We start from the raw sequence: 22,953 nt of genomic DNA on the forward strand, positions 1-22,953 counted from the left end.
ATACTCCTCCTTCAGCACTTTATGGACCCCATTGTTAATTCCCGTCATAACAGAGGCATTGTCAGTCCCTATCCCCAGGAGCTTCTCTTTTTTAAGACAACACTTCTCGAGGAAAGCACAACAGCACGGGCTATAGATTTGGCATCTCCTCCTCCAACTCAACAAGCCCATAAATGTTGATACAATTGTCTGCTTGGTGTCACTAAAGTACTTATCACAACCCCAGTATACTACTCATCAAGGAGGAGGCTGAAACGCTGGTCACCACATCTGCGACCAACTTTTTCAGAAAGTATGGTGCTAGAAACCATTAATCATTTCTGTGCACTTTGTCCTGTGCATTTGAAGTGGGTAGCAGAGTGGAGTCTGAGAAGCAGCTCCATGCTTCGCTCATGCCATGGTGGCCTCAGCCTTTTTGCAGTCAATTTTTTTAACCATAAATGGCTGCTTGTTTTGGGTGGAACTGTTATAAGGCTTTGCTTTTTGAGTATGTTTTTGAGTTGTCATGTGTTTTTTTAATCACTAAGTTTGGCGTAGAAATCAGCCTTAGAATACAGGCAGTATGCCCATGTATCATCTCCAATAAACGGCTTCAACCAGCCTTTGAATTCAGAGTTCATTCCCATCCTTTCTGTATTTTTGAGTGTACAGTTTAGACTGAGCCATGATGAGCTAGCCAGCTAGATGTTTAGCTTATGTCACAGGCCACACACACAGTGGACAAGGTGAGTAAGGCTGTGTGAGTCAAATACATTGATTTATTTTAGATAAAGAACATTTTACATTTACACATCCGCCCTGAATGTAAGCCAGGGCGGGATCAGCCAGCGGCGGCTTCCCATGCGCGATTCATTTGCAGTCTGGATGCGGAGGGTGTGAACATCTCCTGCTCTGACTGCAGCTAGGAGGGACTGCTGCGCGAGGACTGGGCCGCCGTGAGTGCTTGGGATGGGGGCCCGGGGGTGGGGATGGGGGCCGGGGGTGGGGATGGGCCCGGGGGTGGGGATGGGGGCCCGGGGGTGGCGGGCCACGGCATCACCCGCTGCTCGTTGAATAAGAACGATACGTGCTTTCACGTCAGAGTCTCCAATAACACCAGAAAAAGTCGCTAGATTTGTTGCTCGTCGATTTTTTTGGAAATGTGTCGCTAGAGGGGTCTGAATACTCGCTAAATATAGCGACACTGCCACCCGGACTATTTACATTGACCCTCCCTTTGTTTTTACACTGCTGCTACTCGCTGTTTATTATCTATGCATAGTCACTTTACAAATTACCTCGACTAACCGGTAACCCCTGTATATAGCCTCGTTATTGTTATGTACATTCTTGTGTTACTTTTTGATTCGATTTTAAAAAACTTTAAATATTTATTAACTATTTCTTGAACTGCATTGTTGGTAGGGCTTGTAAGTAAGCACTTCACGGTAAGGTTTACACCTGTTGTATTCGGCGCATGTGAAAAAACATTTGATTTGATGTATCGTTTATTTTGTCAGTTACCTGTATATCACGTGCATGTTCACCACACTTACACAACTGTTAGCGCTGAGCTAAAGTCTAGGCCTTAGCTTGGGGAGCTAAGTCAAGTCTTTGTCTCAGACAAGGCTACTCATCCCGCTAGCATGGTTTACCCCAACCGTGTTCGTTTAGCCTAACACTACTGTGACTAAATAAAGAGCAGAACACTATCAATCACATTCATGACACTTTGGATTTTGCAACAATAAATACACATCTATTCTGTCAAGGCAACATCACAATTTCAAACATCTTAAAATTCAACAATAGTTAAAAAAAAGGCCCTTAATAAATTCTCTCATATTAGGTATAAAACACTACAATCTTTATTTCCTCATCTCATTCATGATTGTCATATCTTAGAGGTTACTTAAAATGGAGGAATGTATATTTAGTGTCATTATAAACAACAATCCAGACCTGCCACTGACCAAGGCTAAGTAAAAATCATATGCTGCATTTGACACTGCCCGATAGAGAAAGTTGAACAGAGGAAGTATCTGAAACGTACTGAAAAGAGATCATGTCAAGGCCTTTGATGATCAGAAGTCAACTCATTATGACACTCTGTCACTAGGCTGGCTCACCTTGGTTAGTAAGACCATTAAGAAAGAGCAACATAAAAGCACTTTGTAACAAGCTAAATCAAAAAGCAAGTGAACGCCTTGTGGCTTCGACTAACTATTCTTGATGAAAACCAAAACGGATAGAGACCGAGTGACATTCTGGGAGTCATGATAACTGCAGCCTGCGGACTAGATAGGCTGAGTGACATTCTGGGAGTGATGATACACACCAGCCTGTGACTAGATAGGCTGAGTGACATTCTGGGAGTATGATACACTACCAGCCTGTGGACTAGATAGGCTGAGTGACATTCTGGGAGTGATGATACACTGCAGGCCTGTGGACTAGATAGGCTGAGTGACATTCTGGGAGTGATGATACACTACCGCCTGTGGACTAGATAGGCTGAGTGACATTCTGGGAGTGATGATAACACTCGGCCTGTGGACTAGATAGGCTGAGTGACATTCTGGGAGTGATAATACACTACCGCCTGTGGACTAGATCGGCTGAGTGACATTCTGGGAGTGATGATACACTACCAGCCTGTGGACTGATAGGGGCCCCTGTCTAGTTCAGCTCTTGCTTCAACTTGCTCTTCTTGACTTTGGGCTTGGCTGCCAGAGGGGCAGGGTGGTGGAGGGGTCTGACTCGTCTGGCTGAGGGGCTCGGGAGGTGGGGGTGGTCTCCACATCAGCTCCTCCTCCAAGGCCAGGGAGGGGGGTGTGGCTGGCTGTGGGGGGACACTCCTGAGAGAACGGTATTAGAAATTGAACATTTTACTAAATATAACGCAGTGTTCTGTAAACAGTTCATTTTGTATTGGTGTTACACTTCAAGGAGCTCTCAGAGAGATGTGAGTCAAGTTAACAGTCTACTGACAAGATCATATTATTATGTTAACTGGACACGTCTCTATCTCATCCATATACCCTAGTTAATTGCCAGTGGTGTAGTGGAGGGTAAACACTATGTTAAGCGAGCGTTTACCCAACTATCACAGAAAATGCATAAAAAAAATATAAGGATGGTGTGATGTGTTACCTGTGGGGAGTGTGATGCTCTTGTTGTAGCCTGCGGCGGAGGACATGGCCTGCTCCAGGGCCTGGTTGGTGCCTAGGGGCTGCTGGGAGCTGCCAGGGGTTTTACTGGGGGCCCCAGCCGAGCGCTGCTTAGACTTGGGGTCTTTGACCGGCTTGGTCCACTCCAGGCTCTCTCCCACCTGCAAGGCAGCGGCCATCTTCTGAGCCATGTCCATTAGCTAAGGAAACAAAATGGCRMTATTAGGAAAAYTCAAGAAATTGAAGAGGGCATTTATTGTTGTTGTTGATGTTATTAAGCCGACGRGAGAATGTGGTACAATATARTGACCATACTGTATTACATTAAATGCGTCATATTAACATCAACATCACGTTAATGCAACATTGGCAAACGTTTGTCTCTTCCATCAGTAGTTTGAGCTCACAAGAGGCTGCTGAAGGGAGGACGGCTCATATTAATGGCCGGAAACAGAGCAAATGGAATGGCATCAAACCATGTATTTGATGTATTTCATACCATTCCACTTATTCCACTCCAGTCAATACCACAAGCKCGTTCTCCCCGATTAAGGTGCCACCAACCTCCTGTGTTTGACCTACACTGTATGTGCCATGTCAGAGTATAGAGGAAGCTACTGTATTGTACCTCAGGGTCAAACTCAGTGTTGCTGTCCTTCAGTATGTTGACTTTACTTTCCATCTCCTGGTAACTCGTTGCAGGGCTCCTTCTTGTCCCCGTGGTTGTACAGCAGAATGGCAAAGTTCAGGTTGACCAGAGGGTTGGACCTGGAGGAACAAGGAGCCAGTCAAAACAGATGACTTGATAACGTCAAAGATAGATCAGTAATCAAAGGTAGAGTCAGCGATGTACGAAGTAAACAGCAATATTGGGTTGATGTCTGCACAACTAAGAGCATTAAAGTGTGAGGTACTCTGATCACAGGAGGCTGCTGAGGGGAGGATGGCACATAATAATGTGCCAATCCACAGATTCCGCTCCTCCCCTCGGCCTGCGGTGCTGCTCGTGAAAATGTCATATCTCTCAGTCTCATTTGAAATGAATTACATTCAACACAATTTGAACTTCGTGGATTGACTCAGGACATAAGTTCAAACTGTACGGAAGTTTGATTGAGGAACTTACTGGTCTAAAGCCACAGCTTGTTCATAGGATCTCCTGGCATTGTCCACGTCCTCCCAGATTGGTCAGTGCAACTGAAAGAGGAGAGTGGTCAGTTCAGTGTTAACTACAAAAACTAAACCTATAAAACCTGTAAAACATCCATAAACACATTATAAAACAGATCCCATTACATGAACACTATTCCAGGGTAATATAAGGGAATGCAATGTGGTACCTTGAACCAAGTATTTATTAAGGTTGCACGTTACCTAGTACTCATAATGCCCTAGGCACAGATTTAGGCTGGTCTTGGACTTAAAGGACTATGCTGGATCTGTATCTGGGGAAAGTGACACATAAAGCCAATCCAGATGGGAGCAGGCCGGGCCAGGCTAGCATTACCTGCTTGTAGGCATGTAGAGTTCTCCCAGGCCAGGCTAGTGTTACCTGCTAGTAGCATGTAGAGTTCTCCAAGGCCAGGCTAGTGTTACCTGCTAGTAGCATGTAGAGTTCTCCCCAGGCCAGGCTAGTGTAACCTGCTAGTAGCATGTAGAGTTCTCCCAGGCCAGGCTAGTGTTACCTGCTAGTAGCATGTAGAGTTCTCCCAGGCCAGGCTAGTGTAACCTGCTAGTAGCATGTAGAGTTCTCAGGCCAGGCTAGTGTTACCTGCTAGTAGCATGTAGAGTTCTCCGGCCAGGCTAGTGTAACCTGCTAGTAGCATGTAGAGTTCTCCCAGTCCAGGCTAGTGTTACCTGCTAGTAGCATGTAGAGTTCTCCCAGGCCAGGCTAGTGTTACCTGCTAGTAGCATGTAGAGTTCTCCCAGGCCAGGCTAGTGTAACCTGCTAGTAGCATGTAGAGTTCTCCCAGGCCAGGCTAGTGTTACCTGCTAGTAGCATGTAGAGTTCTCCCAGGCCAGGCTAGTGTTACCTGCTAGTAGTTATAGAGTTTCTCCCAGGCCAGGCTAGCATGTAGAGCTCTCCAGGCCAGGCTAGTGTTACCTGCTAGTAGCATGTAGAGTTCTCCCAGGCCAGGCTAGTGTAACCTGCTAGTAGCATGTAGAGTTCTCCAGGCCAGGCTAGTGTTACTTGCTAGTAGCATGTAGAGTTCTCCCAGGCCAGGCTAGTGTTACCTGCTAGTAGTATATAGAGTTCCCAGGCCAGGCTAGCATGTAGAGCTTCTCCCAGGCAGGCTAGTGTTACCTGCTAGTAGCATGTAGAGTTCTCCAGGTCAGGCTAGTGTTACCTGCTAGTAGCATATAGAGTTCTCCAGGCCAGGCTAGACATGAGTTCTCCAGGCCAGGCTAGCATGTAGAGTTCTCCCAGGCCAGGCTAGTGTAACCTGCTAGTTAGCATGTAGAGTTTCTCCAGGCCAGGCTAGTGTTACCTGCTAGTAGCATGTAGAGTTCTCCCAGGCCAGGCTAGTGTAACTGCTAGTAGCATGTAGAGTTCTCCCAGCCAGGCTAGTGTTACCTGCTAGTAGCATGTAGAGTTTCCCAGGCCAGGCTAGTGTTACCTGCTAGTAGCATGTAGAGTTCTCCCAGGCCAGGCTAGTGTAACCTGCTAGTAGCATGTAGAGTTCTCCCAGGCCAGGCTAGTGTTACTGCTAGTAGCATGTGATTTCCCGGCCAGGCTAGTATTACCTGCTAATAGCATGTAGAGTTCTCCCAGGCCAGGCTAGCATGTAGAAGTTCTCCCAGGCCAGGCTAGCAGTAGAGTTCTCCCAGCCAGCTAGTATTCCTGCTATAGATGTAGAGTCTCACCAGCCAGGCTAGTGTAACCTGCTAGTAGCATGTAGAGTTCTCCCAGGCCAGGCTAGTGTTACCTGCTAGTAGCATGTAGAGTTCTCCAAGGCCAGGCTAGTGTTACCTGCTAGTAGCATGTAGAGTTCTCCCAGGCCAGGCTAGTGTACCTGCTAGTAGCATGTAGAGTTCTCCCAGGCCAGGCTAGTGTTACCTGCTAGTAGCATGTAGAGTTCTCCCAGGCCAGGCTAGTGTAACCTGCTAGTAGCATGTAGAGTTCTCCCAGGCCAGGCTAGTGTTACCTGCTAGTAGCATGTAGAGTTCTCCCAGGCCAGGCTAGTGTAACCTGCTAGTAGCATGTAGAGTTCTCCCAGTCCAGGCTAGTGTTACCTGCTAGTAGCATGTAGAGTTCTCCCAGGCCAGGCTAGTGTTACCTGCTAGTAGCATGTAGAGTTCTCCCAGGCCAGGCTAGTGTAACCTGCTAGTAGCATGTAGAGTTCTCCCAGGCCAGGCTAGTGTTACCTGCTAGTAGCATGTAGAGTTCTCCCAGGCCAGGCTAGTGTTACCTGCTAGTAGTATATAGAGTTCTCCCAGGCCAGGCTAGCATGTAGAGCTCTCCAGGCCAGGCTAGTGTTACCTGCTAGTAGCATTAGAGTTCTCCCAGGCCAGGCTAGTGTAACCTGCTAGTAGCATGTAGAGTTCTCCAGGCCAGGCTAGTGTTACCTGCTAGTAGCATGTAGAGTTCTCCCAGGCCAGGCTAGTGTTACCTGCTAGTAGTATTAGAGTTCTCCCAGGCCAGGCTAGCATGTAGAGCTCTCCCAGGCCAGGCTAGTGTTACCTGCTAGTAGCATGTAGAGTTCTCCCAGGCCAGGCTAGTGTTACCTGCTAGTAGCATATAGAGTTCTCCCAGGCCAGGCTAGCATAGAGTTCCCAGGCCAGGCTAGCATGTAGACGTTCTCCCAGGCCAGGCTAGTGTTACCTGCTAGTTTGAGCAGTAGAGTTCTCCCAGGCCAGGCTAGCATGTAGAGTTCTCCCAGGCCAGGCTAGTGTTACCTGCTAGTAGCATGTAGAGTTCTCCCAGGCCAGGCTAGTATTACTCTATAGCTGTAGAGTTCTCCCAGGCCAGGCTAGCATGTAGAGTTCTCCCAGGCCAGGCTAGCATGTAGAGTTCTCCCAGGCCAGGCTAGTATTACCTGCTAATAGCATGTAGAGTTCTCCCAGGCCAGGCTAGTGTTACCTGCTAATAGCATGTAGAGTTCTCCAGGCCAGGCTAGTTAACCTGCTATGTAGCATGTAGATTCTCCAGGCCAGGCTGTTTACTGCTAGTAGCATGTAGAGTTCTCCCAGGCCAGGCTAGTGTTACCTGCTAATAGCATGTAGAGTTCTCCCAGGCCAGGCTAGTGTTACCTGCTGAGTAGCATGTAGAGTTCTCCCAGGCCAGGCTAGTGTTACCTGCTAGTAGTATGTAGAGTTCTCCCAGGCCAGGCTAGTGTTACCTGCTAGTAGCATGTAGAGTTCTCCCAGGCCAGGCTAGTGTTCCTGCTAGTAGCATGTAGAGTTCTCCCAGGCCAGGCTAGTGTTACCTGCTAGTAGTATGTAGAGTTCTCCCAGGCCAGGCTAGTGTTACCTGCTAGTAGCATGTAGAGTTCTCCCAGGCCAGGCTAGTGTTACCTGCTAGTAGCATGTAGAGTTCTCCCAGGCGGGGCTGCAGGTTGGTGGCAGCGCTGAGGAAGTGGAAGGCAGAGGCATACTGCTGCATGGTGAGGTGCACCAGGCCCAGGTTGTACAGCACCTTCCAGTCAAACGGAGACAGGTAGTGGGCCCGCTTCAGACAGCTGATGGCTGGTTCACACAGAAAGGACACAGGAAAGGAGAGGGGTTTAACATGGCTAGACAATGAAACATCAACTGTCCTTAAAATGTCATTTGAGGTACTGTAGTCTTAGTATGCCCCCTTTGATGCCATGGAAAGAGATGACATCTGTCACATTTGATCTATCATATGACATACATCTGTCCTTGACGCCATTTTATATGTACAGTACATGAAATATGAGAATACTCACTGCTACATATTTCTCTTGCCAAAGAAGCACATGCCGATGTTGTTCCAAAGCGGGGGGCTCTCGGGACCATGCACGCTGCCACGCGGTACTTGTTCATGGCCACATCAAAGTCCCCATGGGTCTGCATCATACTGCCTGCTGCCAGGATGGCCTAGTAGGGACGCATACACATAACTGGCATACTGTACATCAGGGATCACCAACTAGATTCAGCTGCAGGAATCACCAACTAGATTCAGCTGCAGTGATCACCAACTAGATTCAGTTGCAGGGTCACCAACTAGATTCAGCTGCAGGGATCATCAACTACAGTACCAGTCAAAAGTTTGGACACAACCTACTCATTCAAGGGTTTTTCTTTATTTTTATGATTTTCTACATTGTAGAATAATAGTGAAGACATCAACACATATGAAATAACACATATGGAATCATGTAATAACCAAAAAAGTGTTAAACAAATAAACTTTTAGATTCTTCAAAGTAGCCACCCTTTGCCTTGATGACAGCTTTGCACACTCTTGGCATCTTCTCAACATCAACCAGCTTCACCTAGAATGCTTTTCCAACAGTCTTGAAGGAGTTCCCACATATGCTGAGCACTTGTTGGCTGCTTTTCCTTCACTCTGCGGTCCAACTCATCCTAAACCATCTCAATTGGGTTGAGGTCGGGTGATTGTGGAGGCCAGGTCATCTGATGCAGCACTCCATCACTCTGCTTCTTGGTCAAATAGCCCTTACACAGCCTGGAGGTGTGTTGGGTCATTGTCCTGTTGAAAAACAAATGATAGTCCCACTAATGGCAAACCAGATGGGATGGCGTATAGCTCCAGAATGCTATGGTAGCCATGCTGGTTAAGTGTGCCTTTTGAATTGTAAATAAATCACTGACCGTGTCACCAGCAAAGCACCCCACACATCACACCTCCTCCATGCTTCTCGGTGGGAACCCACACATGCAGAGATCATCCGTTCACCTACTCTATGTCTCACAAAGACATGGCAGTTGGAACCAAAAATCTCACATTTGGACTCATCAGTCCAAAAGACAGATTTCCACCGGTCTAATGTCCATTCCTCGTGTTTCTTGGCCCAAGCAAGTCTTTTCTTCTTATTGGTGTCCTTTAGTAGTGGTTCTTTGCAGCAATTCAACCATGAAGGCCTGATTCACGCAGTCTCCTCTGAACAGTTGATGTTGAGATGTGTCTGTTACTTGAACTATGTGAAGCATTTATTTGGGCTGCAATTTTCTGAGGCTTGGTAACTCTAATGAACTTATCCTCTGCAGCAAAAGGTAACTCTGGGTCTTCCTTTCCTGTGCGGACCTCATGAGAGCCAGTTTCATCATTGCACTTGATGGTTTTTGCGACTGCACTTGAATAAATTGTAAATGTTCTTGAAATTTTCCGGGTTGACCTTACCATTTGGCTATTCTTGCCATAATATGGACTTGGTCTTATCTGGACTCTGGACTTCTTCTGTATACCACCCCTACCTTGTCACAACACAACTGATTTGGCTCAAACGGAGTAAGGAAAGAATTCCACAAATAACTTTTAACAAGGCACACCTGTTAATTGAAATGCATTCCAGGTGACTACCTCATGAAGCTGGTTGAGAGAATGCCAAGAGTGTGCAAAGCTGTATCAAGGAAAAGGGTGGTTACTTTGAATCTCAAATATAAAATATATTTAGATTTGTTTAACACTGTTTTGGTTACTACATAATTCCATATGTGTTATTTCATAGTTTTGATATCTTCACTATTATTCTACAATGTAAGAAATAGTAAAAAATAAAGAAAAACCACTGAATAAGTAGGTGTGTCCAAACTTTTGACTGGAACTAATATATATATAATAGTATATATTTTTTTTGTGGGAAAACACTTTTTATTTGGGCGGCCAAATAAAATCGATTTGGGCCGCCAGTTGGGGAACCCTACAGTACATTTTACACATACAGTACATCAGATTCAATGTTGCGGTTATACAGTACATTGGTGTCAGGGGTTTATAAAAAACGAAACAAGCTCATAAAATTGTGGCCACTTACCTTATAGTTATTAGGGTCATAAGTAAGTGCATTCCCGAGATGTTCAAATGCTTTTTGGTATTTTCCCAACTGTGAAAGAATATCAACAATCAGTGCGAACAAACATCACCATTCTGGAAAAACTTAATTGACATTTTTTTGGGACACAACATAATATACTAACCCATTTCCTAATAAAAAAAACATTCCACTCTTAAGAGTGTGTTCAGAGTTGATTGCAGACCCACCTGCAGATACAGGAGCCCCAGAGTGGTCAGCAACTCTGCATTCTCTGGAGAGAACCTACACGGAGGGAAAGACACCTCTAATATCACCTTTACGCATGTAATTACACATAATAATGTCTAATGCAAATAGAAGAACAGAGCTTGGAATTTGCTGATTATTTAATGASTTCGTTTCAGCATAATTGCAGAGTATTAATTATGACTGGGGGGAAGAAAAGACTTAAAGAAGGAGCCTTGAGAGGAGGGGTGAGGTTGAAKTAAGGCTCACAGTGGTTAGTCTAATTAAAAGCAAACCRMGTAGCTGGGCAACTTGATTAATTAATTTACCCAATAGGCAGTAGTAATAATGAACACGGCAAGGCGACCCCATATATACACTGACTTTTGTCATTACCTTATTTCCTCCGCTGCCCTGGATAGGACGATTATTTAATGGTTATTTTGGCTTTGATCCTACATCCATACTAATATCCATACTGACATAACACTTACTCATACTAAAATACCATTTGCTAGTATGGATGCACACACAAATGTATTGCTTCGTTCTAAGTAATATGCTAGTGAGGATATTGAAACCGATTTGGACTTGTACAGTACGTTGAACAATGCCATGGGTGGCCTTCAGTCAGAGATGATAAGTGAGCTTGATTCAGTTGTTTAGATGATTGAACTCAACAATTTCAGAGCGGAAAATGTTAAACTAGTGTGATTACAACCAGGAACAGATCCCACTGTTCAAAGCACAGCATGTTTTCTTCGTCTTTAGGGATTTTTTACTCCTCTTTTATTCCAATGAACATCATTAATAGCTATGTAGGGAAAATTACCCTTCTGCTGCATAATCATTACTGTGAAAAGGTTGTCTAAAACTCGTATATATTATCATTGCTCTATTATTAAAAAACAATTCCCTAATGAAGGCTTTAGTGCTTCCAGTTTTTTGAATAATGTAAGTTCAGTGAAAGTTGTTCCTCTAGTATTAAAAACCTACACATTTGGGTTTTTAATAACAAAGCAACCTTTCAAAAAATCTAMATTTTCTTCCATGAGGATGAACTTCTTTTAAACAAAACTTAATAACAGTGAATKTTCTCCGTAAATGTCACCTATTCACAATTCTTTAAAAAAAAAATGTCCCTTAGGATATTTTCTAGGGCATATTAGAAGTGGTGCAAAGTTCCCCAACTTTTAGAACAGTTTGTTTTAACAATCTCTACATCCAAACTTACTCCACTGCACTTTTGTACACTTCGATGGCTTTGTCCGTGTCTCCCGCCAACAAATGGACCTTTCCCAGTGTCATGAATGTCCTGTCGTGTTTTTTCAACTGCAAGGCTGCATTCAACTGCTCTTCAGACTGGAAAACAACAGATACAGTATCTATCATCCACYGTCAAATACTTGTACACTGGCTGAGACGCCATTTCATATTGAAATTTGAATTATAAAATAACCCTTTAGTCTAATTACTTYCTTATGAACAGTGTGTCAAAATCCAGCTCATACTTACATTTTGGAAGTCTTTTATGAAGGAATAGCATACACCCAGATTATGGTTGATCTCCTGGAGTGAGGAAAATATCAGAGTGGCTATATGGAGCTACAACACAATCAAAACGCCTGACTATGCATATAGTTCATTGTTCAACCCTATAGCTGAGAAGCAGTGTGTAAATCCAGGAAGAGCAATGCTGATGGATAAATCCCCCGTGCCAATGGTTACGGGTACAGGCCAAAGATAAGCAACTCTACTGAGTAGAGGAAACCACAGTCTTTTCTCTTACCCAGTCTTTTTCATTGAGCTTCCCAGCTTCATGATAAACCTCAATGGCTGCCTTGTGTTTCCCCAGCAGAAAACTGAAGGAAAAAAAGATGCATAAACAACTATAAATGGAAGTACACGCACAGAGTAACCCTAAATTCAACATCTCCTAAATCACTAATGCCCGGTGGGTATTCTGCTGCAAAATGGTAGACGTGCATCTCCAAGGCAAATGCCGAACAGTTCCCATCCCTCATACCATATAAACTACTTTGATCTTTAAGGAACCCTGCACTAACACAATCTTATATCATTATTATATTCTGTATGACCGTTCCTGGCCTGGGCCTGTAGAGTGATCTGATCAACGGCAGTGTCCTCCCACAGCAGGCTAGGGCTGAGGCAGGGGTACTCTCTATTCACAGCGATCGGGCCACTTGTTTGAGGTTGTCGGGGCTGGTGGGATTGAGGATGGCACAACTCTGGAACAGCTCAGGGATGGCTGGATCTGCCCCTCCAGACGCAAGATTAGCGCTTCATTGCAAGAAAAGAGGCTTTTATGTTAGCGTGAAAAGGCGTTAAACCGACACATTCAAATCTAAGGCGCAGAGGGGGTAGAACCTTTTTTGGGGGAGGAAATGTTACATCTAAAGCTTGGTTTTGACTGGAATAGACTAAAGCTCTGTTGTGGTTGGGATAAACTATTTGAACGTGATGAACACATGAAGGATGTGGAACGTTACGTTATGTAGTATGGCTTCTTACCTTGTACGTATATGGCATATTCACACATTCCTGGGTCTCCTGTAGCTGCTCTTTGATCATTGCCTTTGGGAAACAACAAACATGATCTCTGCTCCTAGAGCAAACTGATGTTACAAGAATATTGCAAGAACTGAATATCGACAGTATTTCCTAAGTTGGTAGTCTCTTCCCACAGCCGCTATCTCCAACACACTGGGGTGGAGTGCCATGAGTCTGGCAAGGAAGACTAATACATTGGCTACACTCAGTTTTGTGATTGACAGATAAAAGCATTCCTATGACAACTAAGACAGACATACAGGTAACTGGCAAATATGTAAAAAATACCTTTTTAAAAAGTGTCTTTGCTTGCTTTGAGGACAATACAGTGCCACTGACACGGCCCGTTACCAAAACCTGCGGACTCTCCTTCAACGCAGCCAACGTGAGTAAAACATTTAAGCGTGTTAACCCTCGCAAGGCTGCCGGCCCAGACGGCATCCCTAGCCACGTCCTCGAGCATGCGCAGACAGCTGGCTGGTGTGTTTACGACTATTCAATCAAGCCTATCCAGTCTGCTGTTCACACATGCTTCAAGAGGGCCACCATTTTCCTGTTCCAAGAAAGCTAAGGTAACTGAGCTAAACGACTAGCGCCCCGTAGTACTCACTTCCGTCATCATGAAGTGCTTTCAGAGACTAGTCAAGGATCATATCCCCTCCACCCTACCTGACACCCTAGACCCACTCCAATTTGCTTACCGCCCCAATAGGTCCACAGACGACGCAATCACACTGCACACTGCCCTAACCCATCTGGACAAGAGGAATACCTATGTAAGAATGCTGTTCATCAATTACAGCTCAGCATTTTACACCATAGTAACCTCCAAACTCGTCATTAAGCTTGAGACCCTGGGTCTCAACCCCGCCCTGTGCAACTGGGTCCTGGACTTTCTGACGGGCCGCCCCCAGGTGGTGAGGGTAGGAAACAACATCTCCACCCCGCTGATCTTCTACACTGGGGCCCCACAAGGGTGCGTTCTCAGCCCTCTCCTGTACTCCCTGTTCACCCATGACTGCGTGGCCATGCAATCCTCCAACTCAATCATCAAGTTTGCAGACGACACTACAGTGGTAGGCTTGATTACCAACAACGACGAGACGCACTACAGGGAGGAGGTGAGGGCCCTCGGAGTGTTGTGTCAGGAAAATAACTCTCAACAAAACAAAGGAGATGATCGTGGACTTCAGGAAACAGCAGAGGGAGCACCCCCCTATCCACATCGACGGGACAGTAGTGGAGCAGGTGGACAGTTAAGTTCCTCTGCGTAAACATCACAGACAAACGAAATGGTCCAGCCACACAGACAGCGTGGTGATAAAGGCTCAACAGCACCTCTTCAACCTCAGGACGCTGAAGAAATTTGGCTTGTCACCAAAAACACTCACCAACTTTTACAGATGTACGAGAAGGCATCCTTTCGGGCTGTATCACCACCTGGTATGGCAACTGCTCCGCCACAACCATAAGCTCTCCAGAGGGTAGTGAGGTCTTCACAATGCATCACTGGGGGCAAACTACCTGCCCTCCAGGACACTTACACCACCTGATGTCACAGGAAGCCCAAAAAAAATTCAAGGAGAACAACCACCCGAGCCACTGCCTGTTCACCCCACTATCATCCAGAAGGCGAGGTCAGTACAGGTGATCATAGCTGGGACCGAGAGACTGAAAAACAGCTTCTATCTCAAGGCCATCAGACTGTTAAACAGCCATCACTAACATTGAGTGGCTGCTGCCAACATACTGACTCAAATCTCTAGCCACTTTAATAATAAAATTGGATGTAATAAATGTTCACTAGTCACTTTAAACAATGCCACTTTATGTAATGTTTTACATACCCTACATTACTCATCTCATTTGTATATACTGTACYCTATACCATCTACTGCATCTTGCCTATGCCGTTCGGCCATCGCTCATCTATATATTTATATGTACATATTCTTATTCATTCCTTTAAGGTAGTTGTTGTGAAATTGTTAGATTACTTGTTAGATATTACTGCACGGTYGGAACTAGAAGCACAAGCATTTCGCTACACTCGCATTAACATCTGCTAACCATGTGTAAGTGACCAATAAAATTTGATTTAATAGGGCGTTAGGCCACCACGAGCCAGAACAGCTTCAATGCACCTTGGCATAGATTCTAGAATTGTTTGGAACTCTATTGGAGGGATGCGACACCATTCTTCCACAAGAAATTCCATAATTTGGTGTTTTGTTGATGGTGGTGGAAAACGCTGTCTCAGGCGCCGCTCCAGAATCTTCAATAAGTGTAAGTGTTCAATTAGGTTGAGATCTGGTGACTGAGACGGCCATGGTATATGGTTTCCATAGTTTTCATGCTCATCAAACCATTCAGTGACCACTCGTGCCCTGTGGATGGGGCCATTGTCATCCTATGGGGGCATGGCCATGGTAGYCAAAACATTTGATACATGACCCTAAGCATGATGGGATGTTAATTGCTTAATTAACTCAGGAACCACCCCTGTGTGGAATCACCCATTTCAATATACTTTGTATCTCTCATTTACTTAAGTGTTTCCTTTATTTTGGCAGTTACCTGTAGTAAACCAACATTCTTGGTTCATTCCCATTTTCACCCACAACAAGTGTTATAACAGCTGTTGTTACAAAACTGTACTTCTGAGATTGTGTAGTGGGTTCATTCATTCATTATTTTATTTATTTAWCTACGCATGCAGGGTAGGAGAAAAATAGCATGCGCTAGTAGCATTTTCACATTTCCAGACGGAACACAGCTTGAAACAGAAGATTACATCACTATCTTCTCAGCAGAAGACACTAAGACAAAGTGAGGGGGAGGGAGCCCTTGATGCCTTCATTCATTAACTGCATGCTGTCTAGGCTGTCAGTGTGACACCAATGCACATTAAACAAGGGGGAATGAATGACAGTCAGGGACTGGACCGGACCACCGGGAGAGACAGCGCGGCGGGGGGAGCATACCTTGCAAGTCTCATAGTCTTTGCGGATGTAGTGCAGGTGGATGAGCCAGTTCCTCCTCTCCAGAATGGGAAGTTCCGGAGCTGAGGAGGAGAGGCAGAGTAGACATTCAGGGGTGATGAGGAGACGGCATATTGGCTCGATACCAAACAAACCCCTCCACCCTTTCCCATTTAAGGCCCTTGTTGACCCGCACTRATAAGAATAGATTTAATAGAACAATCCATGACGTGGTCAGAAATCAAGTACAGCAAAAACGGTCTCATTCTGMCCTCTCAGAACAACTGAAGCTAACATTGCTGTATATGAGTTGAGTCATGCTGCCAGTGAATGGCCAWTTCATGTTATACTATCTCAAATCAAAGTTTATTGGTCGCGTACACAGATTTGCAGATGTTATCGCAGGTGCAGGGAAATGCTTGTGCTTCTAGCTACAACAGTGCAGTAATACCTAGCAATACAAAACAATACACAATAAGACAAAAAAGTAAAAAAAAAAAAGTAGAAATATCAATAAGATATGTCATTAAATTAAGAAATATTTATAGCATTTTCAATGATAATTCAGAAGAGACTCTCTCTTTAAAATGTATGGTCATTTTATTACCTGAAACTACAGTGCTCTGCATCAGTCTTTAATAAGACAAGGACTGATGCAACATTTTCCAACAAAAACCCTTCAGGCTACTTTCCTCAGACATAATACCTCAGTAAGTTAGATAATAGTTACAATACTGCTAAWTGTTAGTTACAGACAATTATGTTGTTTTATTACACCTCTGCCATTAAGATATTATCCTTGTTGCCCAGGCAACCATGTCTTTAACAAGCTCAGTGTTCCTGACATGAAGTGACAAGCAGCACATGCTACAGACAGACAGTGGGAACATGAAATTCAATACAGTAGGATATATTTGTGTGAGCTAAGATGGCCATGCCAACCAGCTTCTGTATAACAGTACTGGAAACCTTTCCTCTAGCAGAACACAATTGTATTCAAGATAGCTGCCATTGTAATTCCAAATAGAGTGACTTCTTTTTATTTCAGTAATCCTTTTATCTTGTACCTACCTGTGAGGCAGCAATAGGACACGGGCTATATGAAATGAAGCTGACTGAGACTACACTACAGGTATTGGGTGGATGTTGTTAGGTTAGTGCCTGTGGAAAAACTGTGATTTACACCAAAGCTCCCCTCTGTTTTATCTCGCCAATTGTTAAGTCGGAGCTCCAGTGTCTCACAGCAAGAACCTGACTGGAACCCACTCTAACCCCACAGAGAAAGCCTTCCCTTTTCCCCTGTCGCTGAGTGGTAGACTGCAGTGTATGGAGACTGCATCCCCCTCTCATATTTGCCGCATCAGATTTGAGTGGCCTTATTTGTGGGCTTAATCCGCTTTGGCTCCTGCCGAGACAGCAATAATATTCTTGTCTCTGGGTTTCAGCTGCGGCCCTGTGGCACTTTAAGTCCACTCTTACTAAAGCTGGGAAGATTTTGAGGAGGGAGGGGTTCGTCTGTGACATGTCTTCATGGGACAATAAAGAGAGAAGCAGCAATAGGAAGAGGAACCCAGCATGGAACGTCCAAATATAGCCAGCGAAAAGATTTCATTCCCCCCCCAAAAAATCCTCTATGTAGCATGATCTCAGTAATGTGTAGAGAGAGAAGAGACAGCTTTGTATTATTCTGTTCGCTATAAAATAAAGTCCAGCTGAGCAAAGAGGATAAGTTGGAGGAGAATGCTTGAAGAAAGCCTGTCGAGATCAAAAGACCCCTGAAGCGGATCAAGTTCACTCTTCAACTTGTCACTCTTCGGAAATTGAGGTCAAGTGTAAAAACTGTGCGTTAGTGTTTCTCCTACAATTGCTTTTGATCAATAACATGATTTCTGTTGGGCTGCACAACAATATGAGTTGGCACACAAAATAAAGTGGGTGATGTATGAGGGGCCTAAGGGTGATATCATGGCCTTCTTTTTATTATTAAAAGGTCAACTTCTGTGGATTATGAAAACAATATCTACAAGCTATTCTATACGAATGCTAGGCCTATATATTTTTACTGTGTTCTGGAATATGGTTGTACGTTTTGTCAGCTTAAACATTGGAAGAAGGGTAAGGGCCCTCTTTAGTCAAATAAAATATTTGTTTAAAGTCTGTAACACACTGCAGCGAGCATTAATTCAATTCTGACATTTTGACTTAGTCTCGTCCCTATGCAACACTGAGGGTCAGGTTTCAAGACGGACTGTTTGGCAACTACGATAACGGGGAAAAAATTGCTCCGCGGTGGGTCCTCTTCAGACAGATCACGAAGCAGACATGCCAGAATGTCGTGATTCGAAACCAAAGTTTGCATGCAAAACATTTACAGTGGTTTAGTTCAAGTAGTTAATGCAAACTAGCCACTTGCGAAATGCACTCATAAAAAATAACCTACGTGATCTTCACCTTGCTAGCTACTATTTTGTATTTTATTCAAGCGGAAAAGGTATTGAGGGGAGGACGGCTCATAATAATGGGTGGAATGAGTCAATGGAATGCTATCAAAGACATCAAACAAGTAGTTTCCATGTGTTTGATGGCATTCCAATGACTGAATTCCAGCCATTATTTTGAACCATCCTCCGCTCAGCAGTCTCCACTGGTAGGCAGTGACGTAGTTCCTCTATGTCAAACTGACGTTCTATACGTACAGACGCTGTTATGCCGGAGCATTTTTTAATTGCGGGAGGGAACCTGGATGTCAAGAGTAATTTTGACTAGGGTGACCTTAGTAAATGCTGTCAGTTAGCCAAACCATTTCCCCTTAATAAATAGGCCTATAGCATCATGTGTTTTTTTTTGTATAACTAATGCCCTCCACTGTCATGTTAAAACACAGGTGTATGTGACATCAATGGAAAACTGTAGAGTCACTGTTTGTAATTAGACATTTACCTTTTGGAGCCTGGCGTTTCTTCGTCTCAGAGGCCACTGGGAGCTGAAAAAGAGGGAGATCCATGAGGCAACAAATTGGGATGTGTCAGGGAGTCTCAATTTTGGAGCAACTCCTGGCCTGCATCCTCGCCACCTTCTTCACCATTCCCCTCTGAGGATGCATTGTACACTACACTGGACCATCAGACTCTTTTGGTCACAGACAGCCATTGTACACCTACACCTGGACCATCGATTTTTTGGTCAGACAGCCATAATATACTACACCTGGACCATCACTCTTTTGGTGACAGACCGCCAATCTTTGGTAGACTAGAACACTTAAAGTGAGTTTGATGCAGCTAGCAGGCCCTTTACTAGGCATGGATCTAGAGATGACATGCCTGTGTCCTTTTATGTAGGAGCTTTAATACACTCATTACCTCTTTTCACCACCTTTTGTTGTGGGGCTTTCGCTTCCCTTATAACTCACTTTAACATAACATATCTACAATACAAAATCAATAATACTGCAACATCAACAGGAACAATAACACATTGTTACACACTATTCTATGTAATTGTGATTGGAGCCCAGGAAGAGTAGCTGCATCCAATGGGGATCCGGAATAAACACAAATACAAAATAACGTGTTTGGTATTTGTTAAAATGCAAGATTTGTCTGTGCTTTGTTGCCAAGTTTATTTTTACATGTTCTATTACCGATAGTTTTTTTGTGCGGGTTTAAAATATTAAATTAAGTCTAAAATATGTTATTCATTTCATTGAGTGTTGATTTGGTTGGACTAAATTGCATTGCGAAGACTTTGTTCTACACATGTTCATAAAACACATTTATTGAGGATCTCTTCCAAGAACAAAGCGTTCACATAAAAACATCTTAAAAGTATAAAGTAATGTAACGTTCACGTAAAAAAAAATCTTACAAATACAAAGTCTAACATAACATTCACGAACATCTTGAAAACGTACTGTGYAAAAGTAAATAGCATTCAAGCAACAACAAAAAAGTGTTGCACTGCAAATTCACAACGTTGTTACAAAATGTTCTTTGTTGGCATAGCCACAACTTGAGCACCGCGGTACTTAACACTAATCACAAACAACTTGCACCACAAAGCTAAAACATCAGTGCACGGTTATGATGGTGTCATGTAAAGGTCATAATTGCATCCCGTACAGTAGCAACACTTTCCTCCACTGGCCCTTGTAGTAAACTATGGTCTTSCTCTGTGAGCTTAGCCTCTGTCTGCTGATGATCCTGACCAATGATGTCCCGGTTCCATTCAGCCAGAAACGGTTCTTTCTTCAACTGATCTTGGCCAATGTTTCATTCATGCCAGAAACGGTTCTTTCTTCAGTTCGCACACATTGTGCAGTATGCAACACGCTGTTACAGTGTCTGTCGTCAACTTAACGTCAATGTTGATGCACTTCACCAAACATTTTAAGCGTCCTAAGACGTCGTCAACAGCCAAAGACGTCGTCAACAGCCACCCTGGCAGAACTCAGGTGGTCATTAAACTTCTGTTGGTGGTTATTCAGAGATGTGTCCTGGGAAAAGCCTGTCATTAACCACCTCTTCAGTGGGTACGCTGGGTCTCCTACCGGATGAACTGGCATCTCTACACCAATGACAATCGCTGAACTCTGTGGAAGAGGATAATAATTGTAGATTCAGAAACAATTGTATACATGCAGTAAATATGTCATTACTATGCTTGCAGAGGTTTTAGTTATGTGCTTATTCTCTATAACTGAAGCAAAATCAGATGTTTAGTCACATACTTCCTGGGGAAAAGATGCCCCCCCCGCTCCCCTGCCAGTCTGAAATGATCAGAGTTGGCCAATACTCTCACCCCCTGTGCGATCTAGACACCCCATATAGACATCAGTGAAGCTAGAAAAAGAYAAACTGCTCAAATGTGGCTTATATCACCAAGTGGTAACATGGCCTCTATTTGTTTGTCAAAACAGAAATTAGATGAGCAGCAGAACACTTACCAGAGGTTGTGATCAGCAACGGCCTGCAACACAGAATAATGCTGCCCATTGGATAATATTTTKGTAGCAGTGATGGGGATGTGTGTCTCACCGATGGTCACCAGCACATTGCGGATACCCAAGCTGCTTAAACCCAGATGGTGGCTAGGATGCCTTTACCACCTGGTAGCGAAATAWAGCGGTTGTACTTGTCTACACGACAGCTGCAGTCACCTGTCGTAGAATGATGCAAACAGTGGAGACACCGACTTSAAATAAACTTGAAATAATGTGGTACTCGCTTGGTGCTGCACACCACCACAAAAATAGAGCAAGCCTTCGACGGTGTTCAATTGTGTTTCAGACATTGGTGGTCYGTTTAGTTATCTCAGACTCTACTAACTGTGCAAGGTGTTCAAATGTKGTCTGAGTCATGCGGAACTGTTTGCGCCATTGATCGTCAAAATCATCCAACRTCATACTGCAAACATCTTCACCGCGTTTCCGATCCCGCTTCCACACACCTCGAAAGCATGTTACATCCTCGATTGCTGCTTCTTTCGTCAGTACATATAGTGGTTGTAGCGTAAACGCAAAAACTGTCGTCGTCTGTGCTGTCGTTCAACGTCATATCGTTGTCTGCTCAGGCGTATATTTTGAGTGAGATTATTCTGACTACTAGAAAGTAGACTCAGCATGCTCTATTGCAACTTTACTACAGCATTATTTACCAAATGTATTAACGAAAGTACCTTAAGAAGGCTGGCTMCAGCAACACTTTCATCCGCCATGTTTGCTGTCCAACAATAACAACGTGTCGCCGACKAGTAATGACGACTTYACATCTGCTTGTGGCGTCCAGTAATATTGGGCGTCATTAAKAACGCAAGATAAATCATTGAACTATTTKAATTGAATGTACACTAMTTATCGACAGATGGAATAAAGGCATACCCCTTGATTTCGAAAAATAACGTTATGACATTAATTTCGTGAGTTTAGCTAATTATGTAGCTAAGCAAAACGTGTTAATGTAGCATTTTGTGATAATTAGGTTAAGATTAGGAAAAGGGTTAGGGTTAGTTAAAATGCAAAACCTTCCAACTTTTGACGTTAATTTGACCAAAGCTGGATCCCTTTTAGCCATGGCCCCATACGGAGCTGTAACGTCAACAATCACTGCTGTAACGACTTTGCTAGCATTAACAAGCTAGTCGTTAGCTAGTTGCTATGTTTTCAGCTASCTAGAGCTGGAGAATGCTCAGCAAAACGTTTCTAGACATATTACACTGCTAACAACAAAYATCCCAGCTAGTTATATCCAAGACATTGCAGATTTTATTCGGTTTACCATTGTAATTCATAGCAAGTAAATTATCCTCACAGTTAGTGTGTTTTCTTCGTCCGCCATCTTGACAGCACAGGAGGCTGTTGCCATGGTTACGCTAGAACGGGGTACTTTTGAGCTCTGTTTCAAAAAGCCTTACCAGAGATTATGAAGGACTTCTGTTTCTATTGYCTCTGGCACTGCAGGGTTGGGGAAGTTACTCTGAAAATATAGTTTACCAAGCTACCAATTACTAAACACTAAAAGTTAAACTGCACTAAATCTACCCTTAAGAAAAATATAGTTGACTACAGGAGTAGTAGTTCACAACACAAACTACTTCGTGATAAATTACCATAATTCGACATTCATATGGTCCCCCTGCCTGTGTGAGATTGATTCCCGGCACTCCTGTATCTCCCCTTTTATTCATGTTGGTTACACTGGACTTCGGGCTACAAGGTCGAAGGTTCGAGACCTGCTCCCTGCATGGTTTCATTACAATATATWTTTTTTTATCTGATTAAATCAAATCTGATTTAATAACCCAATCTCTTAAATGAGCTATTTCCGTTCCATTTCCGTTCCAATTTTCTGGAAGCTTGCTTCAGAGCTCGGGTATTTTCTGTATACCAGGGAGCTAGTTTCTTATGACAAATGTTTTTAGTTTTTAGGGGTGCAACTGCATCTAGGGTATTGCGCAAGGTTAAATTGAGTTCCTCAGTTAGGTGGTTAACTGATTTTTGTCCTCTGACGTCCTTGGGTAGGCAGAAGGAGTCTGGAAGGGCATCAAGAAATCTTTGTGTTGTCT

General features: G+C 43.9%; 1 pseudogene; it reads right to left on the minus strand.

Moving 5' to 3' along the window:
- Positions 1–1,829: 1,829 nt before the first annotated feature.
- Positions 1,830–22,160, minus strand: LOC112074535 (BBSome complex member BBS4-like; annotated as a pseudogene).
- Positions 22,161–22,953: the final 793 nt, after the last annotated feature.

The sequence above is a fragment of the Salvelinus sp. IW2-2015 genome, unplaced genomic scaffold (genome assembly GCF_002910315.2).
Source record: "Salvelinus sp. IW2-2015 unplaced genomic scaffold, ASM291031v2 Un_scaffold2673, whole genome shotgun sequence".
NCBI classification, from domain to species: domain Eukaryota; kingdom Metazoa; phylum Chordata; class Actinopteri; order Salmoniformes; family Salmonidae; genus Salvelinus; species Salvelinus sp. IW2-2015.